This window comes from Cephus cinctus, unplaced genomic scaffold, assembly GCF_000341935.2.
Source record: "Cephus cinctus unplaced genomic scaffold, Ccin1 Ccin1_scaffold1303, whole genome shotgun sequence".
NCBI lineage: Eukaryota > Metazoa > Arthropoda > Insecta > Hymenoptera > Cephidae > Cephus > Cephus cinctus.
This window is the reverse complement of record NW_014333733.1, coordinates 191,977-200,661: the sequence shown is the minus strand read 5'-3', so window position 1 is coordinate 200,661 and position 8,685 is coordinate 191,977. Positions and strand designations below refer to the sequence as shown.

Genomic DNA, 8,685 nt, shown 5'->3' with positions numbered 1-8,685 from the left:
GTTTTTTTTTTTTTTTTTTTTTTTTTCCCCGAAAATGTAAGCGCAGCTCGAATATAGTGAGCGACTCGAAGTCTCTTTTCGTAATCCGAGAAGATTACGAAGCGAAATAAACTTGTCAACCGCCGGGAGACGTGGGTTCGCAGCATCTTTATGGAAGGTACATTCGAGCCACAGGGTCGTCGTTAGGAGAATTCGAGGATTGGAACTTCTCGACAACGGATGCAACCAGATGCAACCAGATGTCTTTCCTCGACGTGCGCAGCGCGCTATCTTCCATCAGCATCTAGCTCCTAGATCCTCAGATAATTCAGGGATTTAATACCCGCCAGGACCGCTCGTACTTTTTATTGCCATCTTTTTCCCAGAGTAGCAGCATCTCACGAATCTCAAGTCCTGCATCCGTAGCTGGTCATCCGAACGGAAAATCCCTCCATCAAAGTAGGAGTTTCCGGTATTGAAACGGCATTCGGAATACTCGGGCAAACGCGCGGCTCACCGCGAAGAGAATTGTCGAGCCGCGGCTCCCCGGTGTGAAAACGATACTCCTCTGCTGCGCATTGTGACGCTACGGAAAGGCAATGATGCGTGAATCGCAGATTCTCCTCTTGGCTTTGTAAGTCAGGCAGGTAGATCAGAGTTCTCACGGAGGGTGAAATCGGCGAGATCGGAAAGCAGATGGAGGGACGAGCCCTTGCGCCTTTGCACCGTTGCGCGTGCCAGGTGCCAACAACACGAGCAGTCTGTACCGGTTACAGACACCTACATGTACGGAAGAGCCAGCCTATCTACTCATCTTCCCATGGGAAGATATCACCGACTCCGTATACATTCCGGCTAGTTTTCAATCGGCGACAGAGACACTCGGGCATTCGAACACTGGACGGGTCCGCGCGTCTCCTTGGCATTTCCTTGGTATCCTCCTCACGTAGCTTCGCCACTTCCTCTGGCTACGCCGTTCTCCTATCCAGTCGCAACGTTCTACAATAGCGGATGTCGTTCGGAAAAATCATCCCGAGAGAGAGAGAGAGAGAGAGAGAGAGAGAGAGAGAGAGTGCCAATGCACGTCTCCTTACGAAATCGCGTATTTGCAGAATTTACTGATCTACGTGATGCCTCGTGTGCAAAGTTTTCCTAGCCAAACTTAAAACTTACAACTCGGAATATACTATACGATAAACCGCCGCAGGAGTCTTTTTATTCGTAATAACTTACATGTAGCACGCGCACTGGAAAATAACTTGTTTTGGTATCCGTTAATTGGCTCGCATTTTGTTGACACTGCACTCTGACACTGCTTATCGTGTACTCATTAGTTCGTCGTAAGGGTCAAGAAGGAGAATCGGATAAGAGCTATTGCTTCTTTAGGCACTCGCTACTTTCATATTCAGAGATTCTCAAACTTCCTTCATTCTTTGTCACGAGTTTAACAATTTTTTAAATAAAATGATTTCTGCCTGTTAATCAGCGAGTCATTGGTGTAGCAGCAAGAATTAATGAACACTGATGATGTACACTGGCAGCGTTAGCGACGTGACACTGTGCCTTGGAAACTACCCCAGTCGAGGAGGCAGAGAAGGAGCGTCCGAGGCGACTCGACGCGCGCGGCTCATGTCGGCCAACTGACTCGAACGTGGCTCGACGCTACGGACGAGAAGCCCTCATGGGCGCCGGGTTAGCGCAGCTCCTACAACTGCTGGAAGTGGTGGTGATGACGGTGGAGGCTGCCGCCGCCGTCGCTGCCGCCGCTGCTGCTGCCGCCGCTGCTGGTGGTGGAATCGTGGCAAATGGTGGTGGTAAAAGAGGCGGCCAAAGTCTATGGTGGGAGCCAGATGCTGGACTAGCTGGACCCTGGCGGATGCCAGGACGAACGCGCAGAGCGCCCCGAGAGTGTCTTGAAGCCAGTGAAGCCAGTAAAGCCAGAGCGAAGTCATAGAGAGCCTGAAGTGCCTAGCACAAGAAAGAAAGGCATCGCACACTGCTTAGGGCGTCTAGTTGATGTTTCAGATGTAGTGGATGGAGCACAGTGTTTGGCCTTTGGAGGATCTGAAGATGTTGCAGGGATGAAGGAGGAAACGGTTCCTGAATATTTAAGGACGAGTCGGCTTTGATTGTCTCTCGGAACTGAGTGGTTGCCAGAGTGATTCCAGGGAATAATGGTCCGATTGCATTTGGATGCCTGGAGATGGAGTTTGGCACGATACGCAAGCCCATGGTTTTTAACCCGGTGCCCCTTTTTCTCCTGTCCATGGGGATGCTGTAAATTTGTTTCCTGAGTAAACAAATGCTGGCCATTTATTTACGGTGTCTCCGGACGCGGCGCGGCACGGCGCACTTCTCGAAACGTAACGTTTGTCTAGATAAATAAATATTGACCGTCGAGCGAGCACCGCAAACAAATCCATTAATAACACGAATTTAACCAAATAGAGGCGAGGTCGTCCGGGATGCGCCGCGGAGGACCCGACCTCACCCGGCGAAGCCTGCAGAGGTTCCTGTCAATTCGTGTGCCGCACGGCTGAATTTGGCGGTACGCTAAAATAATTTGATAATGTTAATTTTGATGAAGAGATACGTTTCGAGAGGCGTAATCAGTGAAGTCCTCCTCATCAAGCACGCAGGTTAATATGAACAGTTGCATTTAGCGGGAATCTCGTTAATACTCGTTAGCGGGCCAAACCGCCGCTTATCGTCGAGTGACTCGCTCGGAGATGAAAAACTCGCTGGTTAACAGATTCTCTAGTGGCAGTGTTGGCAATCCAGTGGACTCAAGCGGAGACATTCTCCTGCTCCGGGAGAGATGGCTCTTCCTCGAGGAGTCTCAATCGAGCTGCCAGAAGCCGATTAACACGCTCGTTAGCGGAGCTGGCATTAACGAATCGAAGAACCGGTAACCCGTCTGCAAGACTAAAACCTGCTTGGCCCTTCGGAGATCCAGCGGCTCTTTGGTTTTCGCTACTCGCATCTTCTTTCGTTTGAATTTTCAGCCGTCTATCCAATTCGTTTATTCGTGCCTTCCGAATTTCGAGGCCGAAGGAGCGCGTGAACCCGCTGGAAGACCAAATCATAATCCTATATAAACACAGTTATTTTTATCCCATTATAAGCGGCTGCGTAACGGCTACGCGTGTGTAGGGTTGAGCCTGCATAATAGCGCCTTCGTAGGCCCAGACTAGTCATAAGGGCTTTAAAGGCTGCCGCTCGGGGATGACCGTACCGGCCCCTTCGGGTAGAGCAGGACTGCGAGGGGCCCTAACCTAACCTGCCACACCCCCCGTCCGAACCCTCGAGTTCCCTAGCAGCAGGGGGTGGTCATGCAGGCCCATGATACGGCCCTTCTCCATTCCCAACGTGTTCTTCGAACCCTCCTGTCTTACCTAGCTCCCCGTACCCACCCATACGTATCCTTACCTACCTACCTATCTGTGCCTATCTGGACGCTCAAATTATCCATCGGTGCACCAGGAGTTTCGACGAGGTCGAGGATGGCTTCGAGTCGATCGCGGTTCAGCAGTCGAATAGCTAAATGGTTTCCCTCTTTTACATTAAGATCCGGAGAAACACGTGTCGGCCAGCCATTCGGTCAAGAGACGATAGTTCGCACGTGTCGAGAGGGAATCGGTTTCAGTTTTCCCGACGCCTCCTTCCCTCTGCGTAGGCATTATATGCGACGTCACGTTCGCGAAACTGTGGCCCGAACCTTCAACCTTGAATTCCTGACCTTCGGGCAGCGATCGGGACACACGTGCTGGCAACTCCGTTTGCGAAACACGACCGGAAACGAAGAACAGATGGATGTGCGAGGTGCCGACGAGATCTAGAGAAGTTTAGTCGTCGGGCGTCGTACTGGCGTCGCACTGGCGTCGTTACACGTCAAGATGCAATTGTCCCGCAGAGGTTGCCCAACATGGGAACTCGCAGTATTTCTCCGTTATCAAAGAGTCTACCGGGAAACTGGGTCCTATGCCGGCTTCTCCTTTTCCCCATCTTAAGAGGAAACTCTTGTACGGTCGTTTGGTTTGGCTATATGGGCCACGTACAACATGAACTTCGAGTTTCCTTCGGCCTCCTCGACCATCCCGTCACACAGCTTCACAGCAGAGTCACGCTTTGCTCTCTTCCTCCTATTTCCTTCTCTTTTCTCCTTTCCCGTTCCCGATTCGTCGTGTCTTGTCACGCGCAAGTCACTCGCTATGCATTCCTCGGACGAAAGTTCATTTGACGGATAAACCGACAGGCGGACGTTCCTTAAACTCACTTGGCTAAAGAAAGGGCGAAAGAAAGGCTAGCGGAAAGGATCGAATGATTTATCGGAAGAATTCGCATCTCGAACGACGAAGCTTCTTGACAATTCATGGACTGACTGACGAGTCTTCCTGGCGTGGAGTTTCGTTAGTTCAAGTCAGCATCGTGTCACCGTCCTCATTAATTTTCAAGGCTCTGAGCACCGTTGCCGTGTAAGGTTACCCTGAGTTGTAGAGAGTTCTCGAGGAAAGTCGAGACAGCGCCGGGTCACTTTTTATGAAAATGCCTCAAGATCCGCGGAGTAGATCCTCAACGAGTACGCAAAGGCTCGAGTCCGAGTCCTTTTGGTTGGCAGTGAAAAAAAAAAAAAAAAAAGAAAAAAGGGAGGCTACGTGGCACAGCGGGAAAGATAGAAAAGTTCGAAGAGGATTTCGTTCGAAGCGAGTGGGATCGTTCGATGGCGTCGGAAGACAAACGAAGGCACTTTGGTGCGTCGGTTAAGTATTCGAAATATCAGAGCCGCTGCGTCCCACTAATAACGCTTAATGGAATCGATAAGTCTCAGCGTCTCAGATGGCGAGCAATGCTCGGCTCTCGATAGGAGGTACCTGCCTCCTCGTAAACTCCGTCTCAACCCCTTTAAGATGGATCGCTCGATTCTTCCGTAAAAGAGTAGCCAGTTAGCTAGGCATTACGTCATTCGCGCGGGAGCAGGGAATGAAGTCGGAACAGTCGACAGAGAGAGAGATAGAGAGAGATAGAGAGAGATAGAGAGAGAGAGAGAGAGAGAGAGAGAGAGAGAGAGAGAGAGAGAGAGAGAGTCCTTTAACTGGAAATCACGTTGAGCACGCGTACCAACATAGATCCCTGCACAAATGCACGGGGCGTCCCGCTACGTTTCTATAATGCGCGGTACCATAATGTTGCGTTCGTTTTCTGAAAGTAGTAGGCTTTGTTGTAACCGGGGTAACCTAGTAATTTGGGTGCCCCACAATCTTACAGATTACATCCCACGATGCCTGGAAGCAGAATTATACTCTCCAGCATAAGTTCTCTGCCTTTCCCGGCATTTTTTTTTTTTTCAACCGCCTGTACCGTAATTCCGAAAGGAGACTCTTTTCCCTTCCCTCCCACTCTCCCACAATTTTTGACTGGCCCTTCGGGATAATTCTTCCAGGAATTCTCTTAATTTCCACTTTTTCACTTTTCCACGATGCCGATTCACGGTTCGAGGACTACCGTGTCGATGGAGTTGCAACGCAAAGCAGGTCGCCGGCAAAGGTGCCCCGCACGAGAAAAAGTTCTGAGGGTGCTGATGGTCCTCGGCATTCCGAGAGGGTAGTCGGTAATTTGCGGTGGCCCGCTTTACAATTAGCCGTATCTGTCGAATGGCAGCGTAGGCTGGGAATTCTCTAGACGGCCGTTGCCATTAAACCAGCTTAATCGAGTCCGAGGAAAGATTATAGAGCCAAAGATTTAAGAAAGCGAATGAATATCGTTGACCAGCAGGCAGAGATCACAGGAACGCACACGCATTCCGCCGGTTAACGTCTCTTCTTCTCTTCTTCTCTCCTTCTCTTCTCCTCTTGGTCTTTCGAGGCTAACCTGTTATTAGGGGAGCCCCGGCGTCCCGGCGTCTCGGCGATTAGATTGCGCTAATGGCGAACCGCTGTCTCGGCTCTCGAACTACGAGGAATCGGGCACTCGGCCACTCGGAGATTCAACCATGGGAATCAGCCAGGGAAGAAAAAATGAAGGAACAGAGAAATGGAGAACCTTTCCGAGGAAGAAGCTCGAAAACGGAGACTGCTATCCGCATTGGAAGGGATGCCTGTGTAATTTCCCTCGATTATCCTGGCGTCATTGGGAGCTAACTGGGACCACGGGACCACCTCGAGCAACCTCAGAAGTCTTTCTCTCCCATCTCTTTGAAGCCATTGTCGCTGTTGTTCGCGGCGTTTCGTGTTTCCCGTGGGAACGCACCCCGCGACCTGATCGACAAAGCCCAAAACGTTTAATAAATAAATTGATCGTATTTCTCTTTAGTCTTTCGATCCTCCCCAACTACCTACCGTTTCCGGCAACCTGACACCCAGGAGCCTGCCTGCGTTTCGATGGAACTTGACTCCATTTTCCATTGAGTAAGAATGGCAGGAGAAGCAGGAGAAGCAGGAGAAGCAGCAGTCGCTCGAGTACAGCCGCAATGCGCTGCAGTCTCTCCACTCGCTGCGGGATACGTTTGTGCAACAGGCTTTGCTCGCAGCTCCGTGCGCTGCTTATGCAATCGTGAATGAGACCGCGTTCCTGAGTACTCGGATTCTTTGAGAGGAGTCCGGGTCACGTTCGAGCGCTCCGTTTCAATTAAGCCCAGGGGAATCGATTAGGCGAGGCCGCCCATTGGAAATGCGCTCGCCGTCCAGCTTCCTTGGTGCTCTCGAGTCTCGAGAACACTTGGACCTCCTGCCGCCTACGATACGGCGCTTCGGTCACCTCTTTCAGCCTATATCTTCAAACTATCCAGGTTGCTGGTGATTTTGCAAATTGAAGAGCTGCCTGCGATCGAAGGCTGCCCCTGCCCTCCCCTCTCCCCGCAGCTGCATCGCACTCCTGCTAATTAATACAATTAATATCTTCTCGACGAGTACCTCCCACGGTCGAGAACAAGGCAGAACTTTCGGTTACGCAGCGAGGGGTTGTTCGAATGCCCAAATAACCCAAAGGACCCGAGAGCCAAATACCTGGTGGTTATCCAGGGTACCTGCGGGACTCAGCGAGACCCAGAACAGCCCCCCAGTGCGCGGTCCCAGAGACACGCCACTGGGAATGGGGAGTGATCGATAGGCCATACAAAGGGCTAAGGATTAATGGATGGATGGGTGGAAGGGTGGAAGGGTAGACGGGTGGATACTCGGATAGATGGGGTTACCGATGCTCCCTTCGCTCCATCCCTTCTTTCTGAGTGAATTTTCTCCCGCGAGAGAAGAAAGGTCGCGCGTGGTCGCGGCGTGCGACATCGATATCCTCTACCACCCAGCCATTTCTACTTTTTCAAATTTCCACTTATTTACGGCACTCTCTCTCTCTCTCTCTCTCTCTCTCTCTCTCTCTCTCTCTGCCGTTGCCGCAGATCCTCGTATTTCAAGCCAGAGGATTGCTCTCTTGTCGGAGCCTGACGCGAAGCTCGCGAATCCCATTGCACAATGGACGGTAGCACCGGGCCCTTTGTAAGAGCTAACACGTAAGCCACTCTTCGGGAAAGAGGCCAGCCGGAAAAATCTCTTCGCTTTAATTCGCTTTCAACAATGCGGATCCTCTTCCCACTTTCGGGTCAAGGAGTCCATTTTCAAGACCGCTGCCTGGCGAGAGTCTTACGAACTATTTTCCTCTTTGACAATGCAACGCTCGTTTGTCCTTCGGTTTGCCAGACTAGACGCACAGATGTCTCAGGTTACGCATCGCAGTTGGGATACGTTACAAAGTGTTCGTCGGGGAAGGAACGAAGAAGAATAAATGGCGCCCCGGTCCTTGCGACTTCGTTAGAGCGATGAGAAGTTTGGAGGAGACTATCTTTTCGGCTGGACCGACTGGAATTTAATTCCTTGGAACGTCAGTCGCGAGATCAGGTTGGACCTATTGAAACTTCCATGAGGACTCGATGCAGGCGTTCGTTCTTCTCGATAAGTGGGAAAGGTTTATGGAATTAAATCGCGGCTGTTGGGCAAAAGGCCAATCGCGAAGGAAGATCGATGCCTTCGCGTTTCCTTGGCAGATCTTTCAGAGGTTGGAAGTATCAGCGTCTGCAGCAGCGCGGGACGCTCGGTGTCTCGTGAAGGATGGACTCCTGGAAGAAGCGGAGGAAGAGGAGGAGCATGAGGAGAAGGACGAGACGAGGGAGGAGAAGCAGAAGAAGAAATCGGAAGGTTGTGGACAGTTGGATAGTTGGATAGTTGGACAGTGGTGAACCGAGCACGTCGCCTATTCATCCTCTGTGACTTTATCTCTCCGCATGATTTTATTTTTCGCCCAGTTTACCATAAATCACGTCGTTTTTACGTAGCGAGTTTTTCCACCGAAGATCCGACGTGGAAAGGGCTGATTAAACGGGTTATTAATTATACCGCGCCGACAGAGATGCATATGCCGCGTAATAAATTGGGGAGCGTTTTTACAGATTCCTCAACGGTGTCGAGTCGCGACGCTCGGATGCTAGGATTCTACGAGTCGCGGCAGGACAGAGAAACAGCCAGATCAAGGGAAATTCCCTTTTAAATCTTCAACAACTCGCTCCGATTATCGTCGATCACTCGGGGTGTATAGCACGAAACCAGCACGAATCCAGCACGAAGGTCCCTGTTATGGGGCTTCCTAATAGAGACGTTTCTTGGCTCCACTGGGCTAACAAAGAGGCGCTACGCTCATTGTTACAGGTCGAGTTACGGCTCA

At 51.1% G+C, this 8,685-nt stretch overlaps 1 protein-coding gene across 7 annotated transcripts in view; it reads right to left on the bottom strand.

The window, feature by feature from the left end:
* Window positions 1–1,645, bottom strand: part of LOC107272869 (netrin receptor UNC5C) — a 12,774-nt gene extending 11,129 nt beyond the window's left edge. For 4 of the 7 annotated variants that reach the window (XM_015750468.2, XM_015750470.2, XM_015750471.2 and 1 more), the window contains exon 1: window positions 1,213–1,643. The gene's annotated coding sequence lies outside the window, so the exon portion shown is untranslated. Of the gene's footprint in view, window positions 1–1,212 lie in introns of all 7 variants that reach the window. The other 3 variants (XM_015750467.2, XM_025090126.1, XM_015750465.2) reach the window with 2 other exon arrangements.
* Window positions 1,646–8,685: the final 7,040 nt, after the last annotated feature.